This window comes from Nicotiana sylvestris, chromosome 5 (genome assembly GCF_000393655.2).
Source record: "Nicotiana sylvestris chromosome 5, ASM39365v2, whole genome shotgun sequence".
In the NCBI taxonomy this organism is placed as follows: Eukaryota; Viridiplantae; Streptophyta; class Magnoliopsida; order Solanales; family Solanaceae; genus Nicotiana; species Nicotiana sylvestris.
The window spans coordinates 117,298,494-117,322,847 of NC_091061.1; the positions used below are offsets into that span (position 1 = coordinate 117,298,494).

At 37.0% G+C, this 24,354-nt stretch overlaps 1 long non-coding RNA gene across 1 annotated transcript; it reads left to right on the forward strand.

The window, feature by feature from the left end:
- The first annotated feature begins 1,443 nt into the window (after positions 1–1,443).
- LOC104249816 (uncharacterized) lies at positions 1,444–3,072 on the forward strand. The gene is made up of 3 exons (XR_716853.2): positions 1,444–1,705; positions 1,801–1,850; positions 2,906–3,072. It is a non-coding gene; the product is annotated as an uncharacterized lncRNA (long non-coding RNA).
- The last annotated feature ends 21,282 nt before the right edge of the window (positions 3,073–24,354 follow it).

Consider the following 24,354-nt stretch of genomic DNA (forward strand, 5'->3'; position numbering starts at 1 on the left):
TACTTAGTTTGTAAGTTTATGAACCTTATGGTATTCCTCCATGCTTCGTATAAAAATTCATATTTTTACTTCATTAGGACCTTTACCCAAGGTTATTCCTTTCATCGCATATTTGGAGTAGTAATATCATTTGTTCAATAATAAGTTACTGTTTTCTAATTATCACAATGGTTATTTGGATACAGGAGGTGCCGCAGAATTCCTTACAATCCTAAAATTTTGGATGTTCCATGTATGAATTGTACATATGGATGCACCATCTAACTCTCTAAATAAGTTTTGGGTTAAGTTTTTCATATTTTAATTTTTGGTTATGTATTTTCATTTTAAATTTTAGCTGAGCAATTTTTTATTTTCTATTGTTATTTTAAGCTTTAATTTATTGTGTGTCAATGAAGAAATAGGAGGAGAAGGAAAATTAATTTAGCATGTTTAACTTGTAAGGATTTTTTTTTTTTGTTTAGTTGTATCCATGTTATAGTTGTAAAACTTCAGTTAAAACCGCTCTCAGTTTGGTTTGTAATATAAATTAAACACAATTGGCCTTAAAGAATTTAGTATTTGAAATTTTCACCATCTAATTTTTACTTTTGCAATTATATTTAAAAAACGGTCTTCTTTAACTGACAGAATTAAATTTTTTATTTCCTTTTTGAACGTCCTATTTGCAGTCTCTAATGGAAGGACGGATTTTAGGGAGAAACTGGTTATATTCGCTCACACGCATTTAAGTTAGATAGAGAGATGATGTATCTTTTATTCATTTATGCAATAGATCGGCTATTTAATTTTGACATTCTCAAGGGGCTACAAAAAAAGGCGAAAGCCAAAATGCCAATAATTAATCAAGAAGAGCGAAAGGTGATCGAGAAACAAAAGAAAACAAAATAGTTGTGCTAAGAGCTAGCTTAAAAGAAGAAAATAACTCGAGATCGAATGTAAAGTTTAGGTTAAATGAAGATATTAATTTAGCTTGGCTTTTTATATGTAGATATTCTCCCTTAAGCACGACTTAACTATGACATTATGTAAGATTTCGGTCAATGATTTCTAATCAATTAAACCAGATATAATTGATGATATTAATAAGATTTCAAACAACATTTTTAATAAATTAAACCAGATAAGATTAATTCAAGGATAAATGATAACACGATTTTCACACACATATATATACACACTACGTACTAAAGTTTGTTATTGAATAATTTTGTGTGGAAGTATAGGTTGTCGTAGTTTTAGTAACATTACTTTTGTTCCTTAGATATGCAGAGTACCATAGTATTTTATAAATTCATGGTTATTTTTGTGATCGCGCGAAGCGCGGGCTAATACACTAGTATATATATAAATGAGGGAATAAAAATGATGACTTGACACCTCTCATAGACTAGGATTGCTATTTATCTTTTTTCTTATTTTTTTGGCTTTTTCTCTCATTGTTTGGTTCTTTTTTTATTTTCTATAATTATGTATTTTGTAACCGACTCTAACAATCAATTACACATGACTATACCTGAAACGTTGTCATGCAAATAATAGCCGAAACGTTATGAACAATGAAAAGGTTTATAGTAATGGTTCTTCTCTTCTACAAATTGGTTGTATTTCATTCTATCTTCCTAATTGCCAATCCAATATTGAGATTCATTAGAAGCAGTAATGAGCAAAAACTGCGTATACTCAAATGAAGGACTTATATCAGGCAAAGCTTTAGAATTCTCCCTCTTGCTTTTTTTTTTTAAGCGATAGAAATCTCTCCCTATTGCTTTCTCATTATTAATCATGGTAATATAATAGGAAGGAGACAAGTTGCTCGGAGGGACAAATTCAATGTATTCTTATACCAGGTCGATCGCTTTGGAATCATTTTTCCTTCTTTCTATATCTTTTTTTCAATTTATTGGCCTAGAATATTGTATTTGATGTAATTAATTTTTACCTAATTGTTTTGGGTAATTCATTGATGCGTTTTACCTGATAATAATTGTTTTCAAACACTATTTGTTCTCTTTTATTTCTCTGATTTGGCGGAGTAATTTTATTTTCCCTGTTTTTACTTTTTGGTGATTCACTCATATGTTTTTAGCTGATAATCATATGTTTTTCTATTGATGTTGTTCTCTTCTATTTTATTTTAATTTGGGACCTGGAAGTACACCTTCCTATTTTGAAGTCTAATATGTTTGAATTTTCTTGATGTGAAAGCAGGTCTATCAAGATATTCAGTTTCTAATGTCAATTATAGTGTCTTCTATTTCTTTTTAGAACAATTTATACTTCTTATTTCCTCTACTATATCAATAATAGTTAGGTGCAGATATTTGAAGATAAGCTTTATCAGAAAATTAGTCTACATACTTTCAATAAAAACTATTCTAACTATCAAAAAGATTTTCAATAAGACCGAAACTTAAAATTTCCGTTGAAGCTATTATCTCGACTTATGATGGATTTGAAGATGAAATGAGTGATTTTAGAGTGAACGCATGACTGACTATGGGAAGGTGATCATTGGAAGTTAGAGAAGTAAAAAGAACGGTTAAATGGACATTTTTATTGTAAAATGAATGGATAAGAAGTAATTATGAAACGAGAGGAGGAGGAGGAGGAGAAAAGAAAAACACGAAAAAAAAAGAGCAAAAGAAAGGAAAAAATTAGAGTGGAAATTATATGAGAGACTCATACATTTATAATGGATTTGGGGCCGACATTTTTTATTCGTCATTAGTTTCTTTTAGGAAGATGCTGAAGGAGATGTGTTACAAATACTCTTAAAGGGTTACCTTTCTCTATTTATAACACGAGTAACGATAATATTGAGATATAAGAATTAATTAAATTGATGAATAGCAATGACGGATATTATCAAAATTTGGTTGATGATTGCAAAGGGCTATTACAGGAGATGGAGGATCCACCGTTGAAGCACATCTTTAGGGAGGCAAATGAAGTAGCAGACAAGCTGGCTAAGAAAGGAAGCAGCTTTGATTTTTTCGGGATTTAAACTTGTTTTATTATCCACCTTCTTTTGTTGTATCTTCTTTTGAAAGAGACAAAGCAGGCACCATATCGCAGACTTGTCCACGTTTGTAATGATGCTTAATTATTAATGTATGTCTTTCATTACCAAAAAAGAAAAATATTGAAATATAAGTAAAAATTATAATATATTTTAATATGCACAGAATTAAAAGAAGAACATAAAATTTGTAAGCATGAAGGACGGGTCAAAGTTTAGCAGTACAAAAAGAGGGATATATGGAAAAGAAAAAAAATAAATCGGAAGGAGTTTAATATATGTATATATGTGTAGTTGTCCATAGTTAGTGTATAATCTATATAATTATATAAAGCAGGGCAATACAAATCTAATGTGGCATCTCTCAAATTTCAGGGTTTTTATTTATCTCTTTTCTTAGAATTTTGCCTTTTTTAATGAAAAAAAAACTCCTGCAAATGTAACCGATGGAATTTACAAGGTAAATAACCCCAACAATCACTTCTCCTTACGTTCCTTCGTAACAGTCCCTCACTCTTAATTATCATACTTGCTTTCTCTTCATTTATAGTAGTATTATATTCTTCGTCTTTCCCAATTACCACGGAGGAGTAATTTCTCTTAATTCTCAAGGTAAATCTCTTCTTTATAATTTTGGAACATATCATGTTTTGTTTTGTTTTCTCTCTGTTCTACACTCTACCTATAAGATGAAGGTGTCTCTATTATTATGTATTCCCAATTCCCAATTTTAATATTAAAGAATTTGTCTTTTTGTTATTCAACTTCAGTAATATTTCATAAAATCTTTAACAGTTGCTTTTGATTCTTTTTGGGTATTAGACATTTTAGTTTTCATTATCTCCACTATCTTTCTACATAAATTTGTTTCTACTGTCTTTTACAATCTATTCCGCGAAGATTTGATTTTTTTTTGGGTTTTTCTTTTTCACTTTGTTCAGTTGAAAATTGAAATTTATCTGAACTTGGAGTTCTAAGATGTCAGAGACAAGCCTAAGGCTTTGAAGACAGTCTCTACGGTTCCAGGTATTGAAATAGTTAAAATTTCCTTTGTTATTCACCAATCAAGATTTCATTCTTAATTGATAAAAAACGTTAATGCTTCAGATGCAATTTTGCTGATTTTCTTTTTTCCATATGAATTTGTGAAAATTTCAGTTATAGCATCATCATTATCACTGATAATTTATTATTCAAATTCTCCCGTTGTCCCCATTTAGCTATCCTTGGAGCATTTTTCGTTATTAACCTGCCATATATCGTCTATATTTTGTTAACCTTGAGTATAATCAATTTGGAACATTGATTGATTGAATGTTATATTTTACTCCTTACATAATTTGTTGATCAATTTTTATAGAATATTCTGCGAATTTGAGGTCATTTGTTAGTTTTATGTGAAATTCAAGTCACAATTAGTTTTCAACCTCCGGGAAATAGAGTTTTGCAGCGTCACCCGAGAAGAAGTAGAGAATCAGATATCGATACTTTTTCTCCAGAGTTTGTTTTCATTCTCAAATTTCTTTTTCTTGTGCTATATAGCCGCTCAATCTAGAATAGTTGTAAGTCTTCTCAACTTGACATTTTGGCTTTCATCACTTTCAATGATCATATTTAGAGGCTAATACTCGAACAAATAAAGTTGGCAACAATTGTGTGGGAACCCTTTTGCTAAAGGGGTTGAGTTTGAGAATAGGTAAAAATCACCACTAGATATTGAAGGATCAGCTATAGTTAGTTGTCTTGTGATTAATTTCATGTCTGTCACGTTTATATCAAATTCTTATAACTTGTGTTTTTGATATACCAAAATCTTTCAACAATGATAATTTTGGCATAATTTAGTTTGCTAAGTATTGAAAGAAGCCAACATTAGTCTATTCTTTTATGGAAAGAAAATAGAAGCTCATATATCTTTTATACATAAAAGAACTAGGTAAGCTTCGCAATGAGGAGCGAGAATTGTGTTTACCCTTTGAGAGGGAAATAGAGACGGAGGAGCGTAATTGGTGCTTGTAAGGTTATAAATATTTTTTTGTGGTCGACAGTAGGATTTACACAAAATTATTTTTTGGTTCCTTCTCTTTTTTAAAGTATATTTATAACCTGATAGAGCTATCTTTTAAGAATTAGTGAAGTTCATGATTATCTGTCAAATGATTGTCATCCTTTTACTTTTATGATTTTCACAAACTCGAAGTACAATAGTTTTGATTCTGTTAATTATTTGGGTCTATATTTAACTAATTTTTTTAATATTATGTGATACTTGATGGTTTTTATTCCTTAATTAACTTATGTGTAATTATCTTTAATGTTGCAGTTACTCAATTAAATGTGTGCATCATAAAAGAATATGTTAATTAAATGGTAGCATAATATATTAAATAACATTCCAACTGCTTATTTAGTTTCCTCTGGTAAAACATACTACTAGGAAATCTACGCAGGGAACAGTAGTTTGGCTTTTCTAAAACCCAAATAAGTAAGTATTTGAAAAACTCTATTTTTTTCTTTAATTTACAGAAGCAGGAGACAACACTGAGAGAAGTGTATAAGAACAAGTACTTGCCCCTTGACCTCCATCACAAGATCAGGACACCATTCGAGATGTTTACCAAACATCAGGCATCTTTGAAGACATAAAGGGAGAAGAAGAAAGATATGTACTTTCCAATTAGAAACTATACCATTAAGGTTTAAAATTAAAAATTGATACAACTTATAATTTGTGATGTTAGCACTTGCAGAGGAAAGCTGAGGATCATATTTTGTCATTCTGCAATGCTATATTTTGTACTACTACGATAAAAAAATTAATAATATTCCAACTGCAAAGAGTGTTATAAACAAAAAGTAAACGATAGGAACTTGAGTTTTTAATCAAATCGCCAGGTGCAAAATCGAGTATTGGGTAAATTCTTACCAAGAATTAGGTAATATAATAAAGCTACTCCTTCATATCTATGGTTTTGTTTGACTATAAAATAATGATCAATATATATATATATATATATATATATATATATATATATAATTATTTGCTTACTTCAAATGCCAAAATTTTCAATTTTGTTTTGGTCTTTTCAAATGATTCTTTGTTGCTAATCAGAAAGTTTGAATGTTATATTAACCCGATCTTCTAATATACGATTAATGATACTTTATTTATTTGTTTCATTAGTAGTCTTAAGATTAATTTTTTTGTAACTTTAAGGAGTATTAATTTGAGTTTTTTTATTTTATTTTAGTAGTCCTTCAAATATTTCATACATAGACAATATTAATATGCTTTAGAGGTATAAATTATACAAAAGTATATGTTCTAACTAAACCAAAGTCATGAATTAACGTATGAGTTAAGCCAAATATGTATTATTAATAAAAAAAATTCACTAATATTTTTTATAATCGCGCGAAGCGCTACAAATTCACTAGTTAGATAATAATAAGAGATCCAAAAGTATCCAAAGGATAATTTCCACTACTATGCATGGGTGCAGAGGACAAGACTTTTGGTTGAGAAAATAAAGTCTTCTCAATAATAATGCAAGCAACTCTATATTTGATATCTCCATTACTTTTGTATGATGACTCTTGAGTTACATTCCCACATTATGTTTGTTCTATTGTTTTTCTATTCATCCAAATTAGTAACCTTGTTTAACTTTTGTTGCTATGGTGGTCGAGCATTGAAGATTATATTAATGATAAAAGAAAAATTATTTTGTCTTATTCCACATACATTATCCATGGCAGAAGTGAATTAACATTGTTTTCTTTTTCTTTTAACTTGAGAATATAACGTAAGTATAATATGATATTGATTTATCAGATCTTTTTCCTTAGTGTTGTTTGGTTTACAAATAAAAAGGTAAGTACTTTTAACTTAGAAGTTCTATTTTATACAAATTTGATAGTAGTAATAAAAGGGTAACGGAAGAGTACATTATAATTAATTTCTTGTAAATGTGACCGTCTTTGATCCAGATGGTTTGGAAGGAGGTCTTTATGTAGTTGAGATCTATGCTTCTTGGAATGCTAATGAGCGCATAAGATTTGTTCTATCATATTCATACATGCAATTCTTTTGGACATAAATTCTCTTAATTTTCTCAAAATTATTTCTCTCTAAATATGTCTCTCTACTAACAATTTTAATTTCTTCATCTTTGATTAATCCTCCTTTTGCACTTCAGACACTATCCCCTAAAAACTCTTCAAGATACCCAAATACAGTGATGGAAATATCATGGTCATCTTCAATTTTTCCATCTTCTAATTATAAGTGTAATTTTTTCCAACTTCTAATTATAAGTGTGTCTCTGAGCTGAGGGTCTCCCGAAAACAGCATCTCTATCCCTCTCTGGGGTAGGGGTAAGGTCTGCGTACACTCTACCCTCCCCAGACCCCACTAGTGGAATTTTACTGAGTTGTTATTGTTTCTAATTATAAGTGTGTGTGTGTATATGGTGTATGTGTAAATTGTGTATCAATTGTGAGAATGCAATTATTGAATTTTAACAACTATGTTTAGAATATCTATGCAGTTGATATCTTGGTCATCTTCATTTTTTATACGGTTTGTAATATTTGACACTAAATACTCGTGCAACGCACGAACATAGAGACTATATATATATATATATATATATATATATATATATAGCAAATCAAGTGTTTCACCCATTAGAATTCAGAATTCATAGTCTAATCCCAAATCTTATCAAAATTCAGAACCCAAAACCTTAATACACAATCTCATAAATCAATCCATAATTAAACCCAAATAAGAATTTTCTACTAACTCAATATATGGAACTCACTTACGTTAATTCTTAAGAAAACCGTACGTGATTTGGTATTAGGGTCCTATCTTAGTGTAAAATACTAAGAGAAGACCTAAAAGCCCTCAGCTCTCTCGTTCTACATGAAAATTAGTGCATCACATTGGCTCTTTCCCTTTGCGCTGGTGCCACTCAAAACTCTGCACTTTAGTAAAATGGCCATAATTTTTTGCGAAGTGTAAATGATTAACCACATAAACTCTTAAACTATATTTAGATACTAAAGTTCGATGTTAAATTATTTCGTCAGGAGCAATGTTAAATTTACTTATGAAATAAAAGTTATGCGTTTTAATTTATGTATTTTTAGTCTTTGAAATTTGGTCTTGTTTCACTTGTTAAAACATGTTAGTCTTTTGCTCCAATTTTTATTTTTCTTGTTCTCTCGAAACACTTATTGAATCCTAACAACAACAACAATCCAGTAAAATTTCATAAGTGGAATTTGAAGGAGGTAGTATGTACGCAGATCTTTGTAACGACCCGATCGGTCGTTTTGAGCTTTTGCACTTCGCTCGCCAGTTCTCGGGCATGTCTAGCCCCGTGTGATGTATTATGACTTATGTAAATCATCGGTTTTGGTTTTCAGGGTAACCGGAATGAATTTTGAAGAACAGTTCTCAGTTTGAAGCTTAAAATTTGAAAGGCTTGACCAAGATTTGACTTGTCAGTAGATGACCTCGGATTGGAATTTCTATGATTTGGTTAGCTCCGTTAGGTGATTTGGGACTTAGGAGCGTGGCCAGAATGTGTTTTGAAGCTCCGGAATAGAGTTAGGCTTGAATTGGCGAAATTGGAATTTTGGCGTTTTCCGGTTGATAGGTGATATTTTGATATAGGGGTCGGAATAGAATTCCGAAAGTTGGAGTAGGTCCGTAGTGTTATTTTTGACGTGTGTGCAAAATTTCAGGTCATTCGAACGGGGTTTGGTAGACTTTTTGATCAAAAGTGGAATTTGAAAGTTCTTGGAATTCTTAGGCTTGAATCCGATGTGATTTTGGTGTTTTTATGTTGTTTTGAGCGTTCCGAAGGTTGGAACAAGTTTGAATGGGGTTAAGGGATATGTTGGCATGTTTGGTTGTGGTCCCGGAGGCCTCTGGTGAGTTTCAGGTAGTGAAATGGGTCAAATTCTTGTTTTGAAAGTTGCAGATTTCTTTAGATCAGTATTGCAGAGTTTTACTCTTCGCGTTCGTGAGAGGGCTCCCGCATTCACGTAGCGATGTTGAGTGAGGCATGCTAGTTGCCCTTCGCGTTCGCAATGTTGGTCCCGCGTTCGTGAAGGTTGAGTGTGATTGAGCATCGCGTTCGCGACTGAGGTAATGTGTTCTCTTAGGCTAAGCTGAGTAAGGCATCGTGTTCGCGTTCGCGTAAGAGGAAACTTGAGCTGTGAATTATTTGTGCTTCGCGAACGCGAGGTTTTGAACGCGTTCGCGAAGAAGGAATTTTTGGCCTGGGCAGAATGTTAAATAGTCATTGTCCGCGATTTTAGTTCTAACTTTCACAATTTTTGAGCGATTTTGGAGTTTTTTGAGAAGAATTGAAGAGGGAATCAAAGGGAAACACTTGGAGGTAAGATGTTTGAACTCAATACTCGATCCTATGTTGATTCTTACTTGTTTTAACATGAAATATGTAAAAATTAAAGCCTAAAATTGGGAAATTAGGGCTTGAATTTGGAGAATGTAAATTGGGAATTTGAGGTCTGATTTTGATGTTCTTGGTATGTATAGACTCGTGGGAGGATGAGGATTCTATTGATGTAATTTTTATCGTATTCCGAGATGTGGGCCTGGGGGCCGAGTTTGGCCAATTTCGGGATTTTTGAGTTAGTTCAATTATTTTTGCTTGGGCTTTGTTCCTTTAACGTGTATTAGTGATGTGGAACTGATTTTGGTTAGATTCTGAGCAATTGGAGACTGATTTGAGAGGCAAAGGCACCGCGGGCTAGAGTTTGGACCGGATAGAGGTAAGTAATGATTGTAAATATTTGTCCTGAGGGTATGAAACCCCGAATTTTACATCGTTGTGCTATGTTGAGGTGACACACACGCTAGATGACGAGCGTGGGGTCGTGCACCGTTGGGGATTGTGACTTAATTCATCCCGAATGACTATTTTACCGTGTATTTGATTGAAAACTATTTGCTATCATCATGTTTTGGGCTGAATGCCATATTTGGGCCTCGTGCTAACTGTTTTGAACCCTTAGGGGATTTTTGCTACTATTTCCTCACTATTTTGATTTTATATTTGTACTCAGTCATGCTTGTAAGCACGTGATTTTTGACCCTCCCCGAGAATTTTCACATTTTTAGCGTGAATATGTGAAATTGGGTCTAGTATAGCTATTTTAACTATTTTACTTTATTTCGTTGCGAAAAGAAAAATCACAAAAAATATATATATAATTTTAGTTTATGTATTTCTCATAAACTTGAAAAATAAAAAAAATTGTACTTTATTTTGGTACTTTATATAAATTCGAAAATTACAAAAATATAGTTCTATTAATGTTTGCAGTCATTTTAGCTTTGAAAAATACAAAAAATATTACCTCATATTTTATCTTAATATTTAAAACGAAAATTACAAAAAAAATAGTTTCATTAATATTTTGTAGCTATTTTAAACCTTGAAAAATATTTAAAAAGATATAGTTTTGTTTAAATACTAGTCTTATTTTTGGTAGTTATTTTGCTTACATAGGACTAGTTAAGCAACGTGTTCCTATTTCTCGGGTCCGGGCAAAAGAATAATATTCGGGTTTAAACTACCCGGTTTTAGGCCTAATTTTCGGACCTAGCCCATAATTAACCGTGTCCAGGACACGTGGGGAACCCCACCACGCGTGGGGGACATATGCCTCGAACCCCACCACGCGTGGGGCTCATTTTCATGGGCAAAGCATTACAAAACACGGACCAACGAAAAGGGACGGGGGGACTTTTTAAAAAAATGGGAAAAAGGGGTACTGTTCCCTTTTCTTCTTCATAAAGAAGAACGAACGAAAACAAAGAAAAGAAAAACGGGAAAAATTTGAAGAAGGAGGACTGTTCCTCCGTCTTCTTCCTGAAGAAAACGAAAGGAAAACCCTAGGAAAACCAGTGAAACCATCGAGCTCCCCTCCCCTCGTCACCACTGTTCGCCACCTTCTTCCTCATCGTTACGACCACCATCAACCACCCCGTCACTACCCAAACACCACGACCAAACAACCAGCCCAACCCGGTCTCCTCCCAAACTGCCTCACGACCACCCTCCTCCTCCATCACCCCGTCCAAACACCATCGCCCAAACACCATAACCACCGTCCTCACGAAAACCAGCAGAAAAAAACCACCCAGGCACCACCCCCATCCCGTCGCCTTTCCAACGTTAAACCACCACCAAACAGACCCCAAAACCATCGTCAACCTCCCCGCGTCCAAACCCAACACCAGTCCAACAGCGTCTCGCCTGCGTCGTCTAAACTACCAGCCCGACGAGTAGCAGCAGCGTTGCCACCTTCACTGCCTCCTCGCCACTGTCTTCACCTTCCCGGCGTAACCCACCAAACCAGTCGTGGCACTCACCTTACGTCCGAACGACATCGCCATCTTCCTCCGTGAACTCACCATGGCTGCCTCCACCAGCTCCCTCCATTGAAACCAGCTCCACACGCATCTCGTTCACCACCCAAACCGTCTCGACCTTAACCCAAAACCACCAGTCCGCCGTAGCCACCACCCAAACGATCACCCTACTGTCCGAACGACCCCTTTGGTTCATATCCACGTACCAACTGCTGCGTCAAAATATACAGTAGCCACCAACATTCTTGGGCGTTGACAGTTTTGGGGTCCAAGCTTTCCATCGAGGTCATCTTTGGTTTGTCGAGGTGTTAGTCCGAGGTTTCGTCGTTGTTCCGCGTCCAGTGAGGTCTGGTTTGAATTCCGTCGGGGTCGTGTTTGTCGTCCTGAGTTGGCCGAGGTTCAAAGGTTAGTAAACCTCGATGTATTAGTTAAAGGAACCTTACACTAAATGTTCGAAGATGCAATATATAAATTGATACGATGATTTTTTGCTTATGTTTCATCGTATGCATTTTTAGTTCATTTTTGTGTTATGTTATTGTTGTTTACTTGATATCACTTGATTTAGTTGTATTAGTAGTCCTAAGACACAGTTTGACGTTGAGTCGCTCGTCCCTTCGTTGTCTCAATTTATTTGGACAAAAATTAGTATTAGTATATGTTTGTTACTACGCCCGAAACACCCATTCACTAGACTCATTTTAGTAAATTTTGACAAGCTATAAGATTTTAATTGTAAAGAAGCCGTAAGATTTAGTATTGCTAAAGGCGTAAAAATGGCATCCCTTTTAAAATAAAAAAAGATAATAATAAAAATAATAATAATAAATAATAATAATAATAATAATAATAAAAAAAAATAAATAGAAAACGAGACTAGCTTCGCCAAATAAAAACGTACAGATTGCGAAGCCCTCTAAATGTATATATTAAATACTTAGATTCCGGGACGGGCCGTTTAGCAAATTTCACGGCCCTACCCAAAATAATAATGCGCTAGTTGCTTTAGGCGCGCCTTTAATAATGTTATCTCCCTAAACTCGGGTGCACGTTTATGTGACCCAAATCCAAATCTCAACGAAGTCGAAATATGTCTCTAGTCACGGGCGCATTGATTGTGGCGTGGCCCGAGATGCATTTCCATGACGTTGCAAATTCTTTAAAAAAATAAGAATGAGATGAGCCTCGCCGAATAAAAATACAAATTGCGGGGCCCTCAGTAAATACTTGTTTAAAACTACTTAGAATTCAGGAGGGCCGCTTAGTGAATTTCGTGGCCTTCCCAAAATAATAACGCGATAGTCTCTTAAGGCGCGTGTTTAATAACTTACTTTCTTAAGCTCGGGTGTGCATTTCATGCGACCCAAATCCAAATCTCAAAACATCAAATAAAATGCGTTCCGGATTGTGGGTGCATTTCATGTGACGCAGTCCAAAGACGTGTTTTAAGCGATGTTCACATTTTGTAAAAATAATAATAATAAAGTGGTTAAAAGTCAAAATTTGCACATAAGTTCATACTTGTATAAAATCAGATAATCAAGCCAAATATAACAGTTGAGCGACCGTGCTAGAACCACGAAACTCGGGAATGCCTAACACCTTCTCCCGGGTTAACAGAATTCCTTATCTAGATTTCTGGTACGCAGACTGTAATATAGAGTCATTATTTTCCTCGATTCAGGATTAAAATTGGTGACTTGGGACACCTTAAATCTCCCAAGTGGCGACTCTGAAATAAATAAACTAATCCCGTTTCGATTGTCCTTTAATTGGAAAAAAACTCCCCTGCGCCCCCTCGGGTACGGAAAAAGGAGGTGTGACAGCTCTGGCGATTCTGCTGGGGACTTTACCCAGAACCATTGGTTCAGGATTAAGAATTCAAGCTTAGAATAATTGTTATTATTTGGCTTTATTTATTATCTGATTTTATTACATGTTTTAAGCCTAATGTGCTAAATGCTGCTTTTACTGCTTTGATATTGTTTGAACTGTACATATAAACTGTGCCGAAACCCTTCTCTTCTCTCTTGAGGAGCGCACGCTGGTCGTGGCTTCTTTCTGTTAGTGTCATATGCCAAAATAGAACGAGGATTCGGAGGAGTTGCAAAATCGGATGGCCTTTTGGTTACCGGTACACAGCTCCCATCCTTGGCTCGAGTTGTCCGCTCGGGTAAGCCAGGTCTAGAACAAACACCCAGGTTCTGAACTTAGTATAACAAAGCCACATGCCGGATCCCTAGTAGGAACGTTTATTTGCATCATGTGCATCTGACTTAGGGGACTCAACACAGGGGTTGGGTCCGTCTAGGACAAGCAACCTGAAAATAATAGACCATCTTTGGCATCCTATGTGCTACATGTTGTATTTAGTCAAGGGCGTATGGGTCATTTGGTCATTTCTAGCATGATGTTATTTTAATCAAAGCATGGGGAACATTTGTGGAATCCAAGAAGCCTTGGAATTCCCTATGTCCCCCACGCTTGCTTTTTGGGAAAGCACATGGGAAACATTTGTGGAATCCAAGAAGTCTTGGAATTCTCATATGTCCCTCACGCTTCATAGGTTGGGAAAAGCGCATGGGGAGCATTTGCGGAATCCAAGAAGTCTTGGAAATCGTTATGTCTCTCATGCCACATTTTTGAAAGAAATAATAAATATAAAAAATAAAATTACAAATAAAAACAAAGCATGAAAATTCAAAAAAAAGATTTTGTATGTTGTCATCATTTTCCACATATAAGAAAATCGTGAAAAAAAGGAGAAAATAACAGCATAGAAGTCCTAGTAGAGTCGAAACTCTGACGAAATTTTGAAAATAAAAAATGTCTTGTTAGTTTGTTATATTGAAAGCAAAGGAAAAGTAAAAATAATAATAAAAAAAAAGAGGTCATCATTGTTCTGTCTGGTTTTTTTTTAAAAATATTAAAGAAAATAGTTTGTTTTGCCATTAAATGAAAATGAAAAAGAGTTTGGTTTTTTTTAAAAAAATATTTTATTTTATTTTATTTCGCTTGTCTATGAAAATGCCAGAAATAAAAATAAAAAGAGTCCGGCGTTGAATGTGATTTTAGTATTTGTTCCAAAAATAAGTATATATATAATCCAAAAAAAATTTCAAAAGAAAGTTCAAAATTCAAAAAGATAAAATAGATAAATAAAAATCCGAAAATATTTTGATTCTTCTTTAGAAAATTCAAAATTCAAAAATATTTTCTTCTTTTCTTTAGAATAAAAAAAACGAAAATCCAAAAATATTAGTCTTTCTTTTAAAAAGAAAATCAATCAAAAAATAATATTTCCTTGCTTCTTTTAAAGTAGTTCTTTTAAACAGAAATTCAAAAAAAGAGTTAGTTCATCTGCTTATTATTATTTGCCTACTTATTTTTATTAGACCGAACTACGCGGGTTTGATTCTCACCGGATGTGAGATACGTAGGCAACCCTCATCGGGTCCAACCCCACCTTCTCAAAAAGAAGGGATGTTTTATGTTTTTCGTTAATTTGTTTGTTTGTTATGAGTGAAAAATAATAGTCTATTTGATTGTTGTGAAAAAAAAGAATAATAATTATATAGAAATGGAAAAGGGTCTTCTCAATAATAGTTTATTTGCCCGAACTACGCGGGTTTGATTCTCACCGGATGTGAGATACGTAGGCAACCCTCATCGGGTCCAACCCCACCTTTTGCTAAAATAGCCAAAAATCAAAAATTTTAATCTTGTCATAATTATTTGTTTGTTATAAATGAAAAATAACAGAATAATAGTCTATTTGGTTGTTGTGAAAATAATAATAAAAAATATATAGAAAATGGAAAAGGGTCTTCTCAATAATAGTTTATTTGCCCGAACTACGCGGGTTTGATTCTCACCGGATGTGAGATACGTAGGCAACCCTCATCGGGTCCAACCCCACCTTTTGCTAAAATAGCTAAAAATCAAAAATTTTAATCTTGTCATAAATAAGTCGGGTGATGTCCAACCCACCTTTTGCTAAAATAGCCAAAAAACAAATAAATAAAAAATATATGTCAAATTTTAATTTTGTCATAAAGAAGTCAGGTGACGCTGTTTTGTCATAAATAGCCGAATGTTCCCGAAAGGGACGCCGGAAGGCTGACTTTGCATTAACAGCCACCTTTGGGTCATTTTGAGATATGGACCCACACAGCCTAAAAATCTTCGTCCCCGAGACATTGAAAGGCCGTGTTTGTAATATTGAGTTTTCTAATTTGAAAAACAATAAAAAGAGTCATAAAGAAGTTGGGTGATGCTGTTTTGTCATAAATAGCCGAATGTTCCCAAAAGGGACGCCGGAAGGCTGACTTTACATAAATAGCCACCATCGGGTCATTTTAAGATTTGGTCCAGTTGACCCACACAGCCTTAAAAAATCTTCGTCCCCGAGACGCTGAAGGGCCGTGTTTGCAACACCAGGTTTTTATTATAATTTGAAAAAAACAAAGAGTCGGCGGTCAGGTGAATACCGCTTGAATTTTAATAAAATAAGCCGAGCCAGATTCGGCCGCGTCATAAACCGTTCTTGCCGAAATAGCCTTAGAGTATCTTTCAGTTGTCGAAAGGTTATTTTCGTAAAAGAATGGACAAGTTTTAAAGTGTCAAAATAATCCTCCCCGGCCTCAAAATTCATGTGAAAGTTGGAAGGGGCCACATTTGCAAAAACATAACCATTTGGTTGCATTTGTCGAACAGAGAAAGGGAGCTGGAATTTTGTTTTTAAGTCTACCGATCTTTTGATTAGAACATGCGGGTTGTTTAATTTTCAAGCTGGTGGGTAATCTTTAAATCCTTGAAACCCAGTTTGTTTTAATTTTTAAAAAAAAAAAAATGTGTGTTTAGTGTTGTTTATCTTTTATTGGTCCGAACTACGCAAGGTCTGATTCATGCGGGGGCATGATACGTAGGCAATCTCCATAAGATTCGACCACAACAAAAAGAAAATGGGAAAAAAAAAGGAAAAATGAAAAAATCGAAAAAGAGAAAAGAAAAAAAAGATCGAAAGAAAAGGAAATACAAAATAAATACAGGGGTTCCCAAAGTACTTCAAAGGGGCAAATAAACAAGTCGGGGTGACGCATGTTGTTTAAAGCAAAACATGTTAGAAACGGTTAACTGCCTAGGGGCATTGCATCCTCAATGTGTTGTTGTCAAATCTGTTAAACTCTAAACGCTAACAAGTTTGTTGTTTTCCGAATCTCAAACAGTTAGTTGTTAAAGAATTCTGGCAACACACCCTTACCAAACTATATCCAAAGGACCGATAACAACAAGCATGGCTACTTCAGAGAATAGTACCGAGGAAGAAAGGCCGATGAGCCAGTTGTTAAAGGAAGCGATGGGAAAGATAGAAAGGATGGGACTAGATATGAATGCAATGCAGCTAGCTCTAGCCAAAGCACAAAAGAGCCCTGAGCCATTGGGGCACATGCCGGAATACCCTCACTCCGGCCCTTCAACAAGCCTCCCAAATCCCCGTTACCATCAAGAAAGAAGCCCTCATGATTCCCAGGCTCCACCACCCCATCAACCTCTCCCCACACCCGATATTCCCACTTTTATGGGACCCACATCAGCCCCCTTGCACAGAACGACCAACGAGCCATTGTTTCAGGCTCACGATACGCAATACTATCCCCCTGAGCCTACATTCCATGCCCTCGAACCACATGCTCACAATCCACACTTGGAGGTACCGGCAGAGATCGAGAAACCGGTTAAAGCCCCTGAACAGGATGAGGTGTTGAGAAAGTTCAAAAGCCTGGAGCAGTCCTTCAGGAACCTGCACGGTTTGGGCAACCAGGTCAGCGTAGCATACAAAGATCTATGCCCTTTCCCAGACGTCCAACTCCCGGCTGGGTTCAAGATGCCTAAGTTTGATTTATATGAAGGGCACGGTGATCCCATGGCACATTTGCGGGGATTCTGTAGCAAAATGAGAGGGGCAGGCGGCAAGGATGAGCTGCTAATAGCTTATTTCGGCCAGAGTCTGAGCGGATCTGCGCTAGACTGGTATACCAGGCAGGATTCCAGTAGGTGGTATACTTGGGATGATCTGGCGCAGGCTTTCGCAGGTCATTTCCAGTACAATCTCGAGATAGTCCCGGACCGTCTCACATTGTTGAGGACTGGAAAGAAGCCTGGGGAAAGTTTTCGTGAGTTTGGTTTCCGCTGGAGAGAACAAGCGGCCAGAGTTGATCCTCCCATGAAAGAGGGAGAAATGGTGGACTACTTCTTGCAAACACTTGATCCAACTTACTTTGGTCACTTGGTGACAACGGTTGGGAAATCCTTCAATGAAGTGGTAAAGATAGGGGTCATGATAGAGGAGGGCCTAAGGTCTGACAAAATCCTAAATTACTCAGCGCTCAAGGCAACGACCCAAGCTATTCAGAGCGGCGCGGGAGGTGTGCTCGAGGTCGCATCAGTCGAAGCAGGTACTGGGTCCAAATTCAGAGGTCCTTCCCCTCACTACCAGCCCAGGCCCAGTCATACAAATTATCCACACACTCCATACAACCTTCCGCAACCCTACTACCCACCATCAGAGCCACTCTTTTCAGACCATCATGCCCAAGCCTGCCCCCGAGCTCCACATAATCCGCCTCAGTATTATCCTTCGAACAAGGTCCGGTCGCAGGGTCAACCATCAGGTCACCCCCGCTGGCGAGAGCCAACACCACGTAATGCATTCTTGCCTTCACATCGTTTCCAAGCACCCAACGACCCTAGAAAACAGGGGCATGGGGGAAAACAAAGGCAAGGAAACAATTTCACGCCAATTGGGGAGTCCTACGCAAGTTTGTTTGAAAAGCTAAAGCTTTCAGGACTGATTGAGCCGCTCCTTGGCTATACTCCAGATCCATATGCAAAAGGGTTCAATCCTGCTGTACGATGCATGTACCACTCTAATGTCCAAGGACATAGCATTGAAGATTGTCGTTCTTTGAAAAAGGAAATCGAAAGAATGATTCAGGAAGGGGCAATTGTGATCGACGACAGTGACAGGGAGCAGGCGAATCATCTTGAGAACTTGTTGATTGATGTTGATAATACTGAAGTTGGGGATGGTCTTGGCAATGTTGATATAGAGCTCAATGGCTAAAATGTCATGCTTTGCAGTTGGAAGATACTCCATTTTGGGTCAGCCGGAGATGCCGTGCTTGGATAGTTGGAAAGACACTCCATTTTGGGTCAACCGGAGAGGATCTTTGATGGTCTATTTTGTTGTCATTTCCGTTGTTCGGATTATTAGGATTGTAATTCGGATTTGTTTTGTGTCAATGTCTTTCCGCTTATCTTTCCGTTTTGTCATAGCGGTTTTGTTTAAGTTTTGTCCAAGTTTTTTAGGATTTTATTCCGGTTTGCTTTGTTTTTAAAACCATTTGTTCAGTCCAATGCAAAAAAAAAAAAAAAATCAGTTTTATATTACATCCAGTCATCTTTTGTTTAGTCCTTATGTCATTTTTATTCAGCACCGATTCTAGTGACATGACATGCGCACACACTTTGGGCCTAGTCTTTAAAGTTAATCATAAAACCCTGTAAAGACGATCAGACCATTTAAAGAAAATAAGAACGGTTTGAGATTATTCAGAGCCCGAGTCATGTGGAACTGGGGGCAAGTTGAGCACAAAGAAAACCGTTAAAAGCAAGATTCGCCAAGCTGGCATGAGGTTTGTTCAAGATAATGAGAGTTAGAGTGTCGCCCAACGGTGCGTTAGAAGTGACAAATGAACAAACAGACGTTTAATATAATTGTCAAGTCCAGCACCATAAGAAGAGACTACAAATTTAAAGTGTGATGTTTGCACTTGGCATATTTTGAAGACTGGAATGACGAAGGCATTTTGTTCTGCTACCCAAACACTTTATCCTTCGTTACCCCTTTTGAGCCTTATTTATTTTCTTTCATACCCCTCGTTCGAAATTAGCAGCAACGAATAAAATACGCAAGCATGGCGGGTAAGAGAAAAGAAAGAAAAGAAAACAACAAAATGGAAAAAGAAGAATAAAAGAAAAAGAGAAAAAAAAAACGACAAAAAGAAAGGAAAAGAGAAAAGAAAAGAGAAAAGAAAAATGATAACAAAAAGCAAAAAAAGGAAAGTCAAATGAAAAAGAGGAATTGGGAACTACGTTTGACCTGATTACTCAAAGAGGATACGTAGGCGCTTCACGGCTCGGTCATAGTTTTGAAAAATGAAAAAATCATCAATTAAAATATCCCCAAGCAAGAAACTGGGGCAGAGGTTGCGTTCGTTGTAAATAAATCTGGTTCCGAAAGTTGTAATTAATAACCCAGAATCGATGCACTTTTGAGCCTTTAATACCCTTTCTTTCTAGCCCTATCCAAAACCCACATTACGGTCCAAAGAAAGACCTTCCGATCAGTCTTCAAAAGATGTCAAGTCAGACTAATGAAGAGTCTTGCCGGCGAGCATAACATTCTGTTCCACAGCAGAAAGAGTCGTACCGGCGACACTCCAAATCCCCAGCTGGAAAGTGATACAAATGAGAGAGTCTTATCGGTGAAAACCTTCACAGGCACCATAAGGCGATGAAAGCTGAGAGAAAACCAAAATGAGAGAGACTTGATAGTGAAAACCCTTCGGGCACTACAAGTCGAATAAGATTGAGAATCAGAGGGGGAATCGCCAATGGAAGATCTTAAAAGATGATTGACGGCAGAGGATAGGCCACATACGCATGTCATGGCCATTAGAGTCGGTATCTGCGTTTGATAGGTTTTTATTTATAGTTTCTTTTGTAAAAGAGTCATCGTTTCCTTTGTCTTTTATTTTGTTTCTGTTATCTTTCTCCTTTCATAAAAAAATTTTCCCCAATAGAGTCTGTCCGGTCAGAACAAGTATGAAATGACTTCAAAATAGGCCATCAGCTTTCCAAAATGAGATCTGACTAGTACATCCAAGTGGTATAGTCAGCAGGGAACAAACGCGAGGCCAGTGTCAAAAAGATATCCCCAGCAAAAGGGAATTGACAGAAGGATTGACAAGTGTTAGGAGGGATACCGTTGCCTTTATCAAAAGTTATAAACCTCAAGGCCAAAGACCATGAACAAAGCAAGGAAAGGAGAGCATGATTTGGCGAAATCCATACTAGACTAAAAGGTCGGGGAAAATGCCAGTTTCCAAGCTATGCCACAAAAGAAGAGGGATATCCCCCAGCAGGAAGGGATTATCCCCAGCACATAATATCATCCCCAACAAGTTGTGCAACGCAAAGCAAGGAAGGAAAAAAGGAAAAGCCATCCCGTTGGGAGTATCACAACCAACCACCATGTTTTAAACTAACAATTTTGTTTGATTTGAAACAGGTAAGGGAAATGGCATTGAGGCAGAAACGCATGCCACGAGGGATATTATCAAACTGGGGCAGAAAATTTTCCTTCCATTTAGAAAATTTTCTGGAAGTCAGGTACCCCCAGCTGATAACATTTTACCCCCAACAGGTAAGTAAATAATTCCTCAACAGTGTTATCCCTAGCAGTTGCGAGGGGTCCAACACAAGGTTGGAAAGTCGGTATCCTCAGCGGTTAGACTTCAAAGGAGGAAGCTAATAATAATAATAATAATAATAAATAAATAAATAATAATAATAATAAAAAATGGGGAAGGTAGAAAATGAAAATTCATCCCAATCCCCAGCAAGTATTCGAGGTAAGACATTTTCAAGTCTTAAAGATATTTTGGGTTCATCCGCCCTCAAATAGGATATGTTTGGGTTCATCCGCCCTCAAATAGGATATGTTCGGGTTCATCCGCCCTCAAATAGGATCTGTTGGGTTAATCCGCCCTCAAATAGGATCTGTTGGGTTCATCCGCCCTCAAATAGGATCTGTCGGGTTCATCCGCCCTCAAATAGGATCTGTTGGGTTCATCCGCCCTCAAATAGGATATGTTTGGGTTCATCCGCCCTCAAATAGGATATGTCGGGTTCATCCGCCCTCAAATAGGATATGTCGGGTTCATCCGCCCTCAAATAGGATCTTATTTTCAAAGTTATTGTTAAAACAGGTGCCCACCTGAATAACGAGAGGAATACATTTCAGTCTTTATATTTCCAAAGTTGAAGTTGGGAGCCCGCCCAGATAACAGAGGCATACATTTAGTCTTTCTTTTAAGTGTTGAAGTTGGGAGCCCGCCCAGATAACAGAGGCATACATTCAGTCTTTCTTTTAAGTGTTGAAGTTGGGAGCCCGCCTAGATAACAGAGGCATACATTCAGTCTTTTTTATTTTAAGTGTTGAAGTTGGGAGCCCGCCCAGATAACAGAGGCGTACATTCAGTCTTTAATTTCAAGTGTTGAAGTTAGGAGCCCGCCCATAATAACAGAGGAATACATTCAGTCTTTACTTTTAAGTGTTGAAATTGGGAGCCCGCCCAGATAACAGAGGCATACATTCCACGTATTCACCAGTAGGAGACGCACTTCCTAAGCAAGTTTCATCAATAGGAGACGCACTTCCTAAGTCAGTTTCACCATAGGAGACGCACTTCCTAAAATTCAATTTTACCATAGGAGACGCACTTCCTAAGTTCAGTTTTACCATAGGAGACGCACTTCCTAAGTTCAGTTCTACCAATAGGAGACGCACTTCCTAAGATATGCTTCACCATAGGAGACGCACTTCCTAAGATATGTTTCACCATAGGAGACGCACTTCCTAAAGTTCATTTCACCCATAGGAGACGCACTTCCTAAAGTTCAGTTTCACCATAGGAGACGCACTTCCTAAAGCAAGTTTCATCAATAGGAGACGCACTTCCTAAGCAAGTTTCATCAATAGGAGACGCACTTCCTAAGTTCAGCTTCACCAATAGGAGACGCACTTCCTAAGAATAGTTTCACCCAGTAGGAGATGCACTTCCTAAGAACAGTTTTTCCCAATAGGAGACGCACTTCCTAAATCCATTGTACCAGTAGGAGACGCACTTCCTAAGACAAGTTTTACCAGTAGGAGACGCACTTCCTAAGACAAGTTTCACCCATAGGAGACGCACTTCCTAAAGTTCAGTTTCACCATAGGAGACGCACTTCCTAAAGCAAGTTTCACCAATAGGAGACGCACTTCCTAAGCAAGTTTCATCAATAGGAGACGCACTTCCTAAGTCAGTTTCACCATAGGAGACGCACTTCCTAAAGTTCAGTTTCACCATAGGAGACGCACTTCCTAAGTTCATTTCACCCATAGGAGACGCACTTCCTAAGTCAGTTTCACCATAGGAGACGCACTTCCTAAAGTTCAGTTTCACCATAGGAGACGCACTTCCTAAGTTCATTTCACCCATAGGAGACGCACTTCCTAAGTCAGTTTCACCATAGGAGACGCACTTCCTAAAGTTCAGTTTCACCATAGGAGACGCACTTCCTAAGATATGTTTCACCATAGGAGACGCACTTCCTAAAGTTCATTTCACCCATAGGAGACGCACTTCCTAAAGTTCAGTTTCACCATAGGAGACGCACTTCCTAAAGCAAGTTTCATCAATAGGAGACGCACTTCCTAAGCAAGTTTCATCAATAGGAGACGCACTTCCTAAGTTCAGCTTCACCAATAGGAGACGCACTTCCTAAGAATAGTTTCACCCAGTAGGAGACGCACTTCCTAAGAACAGTTTTTCCCAATAGGAGACGCACTTCCTAAATCCATTGTACCAGTAGGAGACGCACTTCCTAAAAAGTTTCACCAGTAGGAGACGCACTTCCTAAGTTTATTGCACCCAATAGGAGACGCACTTCCCAGGCAAGTTTTACCAGTAGGAGACGCACTTCCTAAAAATATTTCACCAATAGGAGACGCACTTCCTAAAAATATTTCACCCCTAGGAGATGCACTTCCTAGTTTGATTCATTTTAAGTTCGACCATAGGAGACACAATTCCTAGTCCAGTTTTTTTGAAGTTTACCCGTAGGAGACGCACTTCCTAATCGAGATTTTATTCATAGGAGACGCACTTCCTAGTTCTAGTCACTGAAGTTTTCACCCTTAGGAGACACACTTCCTAGTTTAGCTCATTCCGATTCAACCATAGAAGACACACTTTCTAGTTTGAGTCATTGAGGTTTCTATTTTAGCAGACACATTTGCTAGCAAGAGTTTTGGTTTTACTCAGAGGAGATGCACATCCTAGCCTAGTCTTTAGTTTACTCTCATCATTGAATCAGTAGTGTAAGTGAGTTACAATTTTGCTAACGACTCACAAATCTTCCCAGTACAAACTGGGTTAGAAAATTTTGTTTGTTTTGTTTGTTTTGATTGTCAGGGACCCGCCTGTAGAACGGAGGTTGTTGCGTGTCGAAGATAGAAGAAGTCAGGAGTCCGCCTGTAGAACGGAGAAGCATGTTTCAAGATCAAGCAGTGACCCACTGGAAAGCAGAAGGTTACAACAAAAATCCCCAGCACTCAATCCAAGATAGAAGCAACAAGAAGCTCGCCCCAAGAATGCAAGTCAACAGTCTGGGATGATCAACAGAAGCTGGTCACCAAAAAACAAAAAAAAAAACAAGAAGAAAAAGAGAAAAAAAGAAAAAAGAAAAAGAACCCAAATTACGGAAGTGGAGAACAAATGTGGTCTGCTCAAGAACTAGCACCTACAACTAGCAAGTATCAAGGTTCAGATCCAAAGTCTGTATGAAGCACCATTCAAGATTCAAGACCAAGTTTCAGAAGACTTAAGAGATAGGAATCCTTGTAACTAGTAGCTGATAGGCTTAGTTAGTCTTTTTCAGTTTTCATTTTTGTTGTAATGACAGGACCGCGGACCGGAACCTCGACGGAACGGCACCTCGATCGGCTCTCCACCTCGGTACACTTCACTATCTCTCTCATTCCCGAACTACACGTGGCCTGATTCCTGTATAACCAAGGATA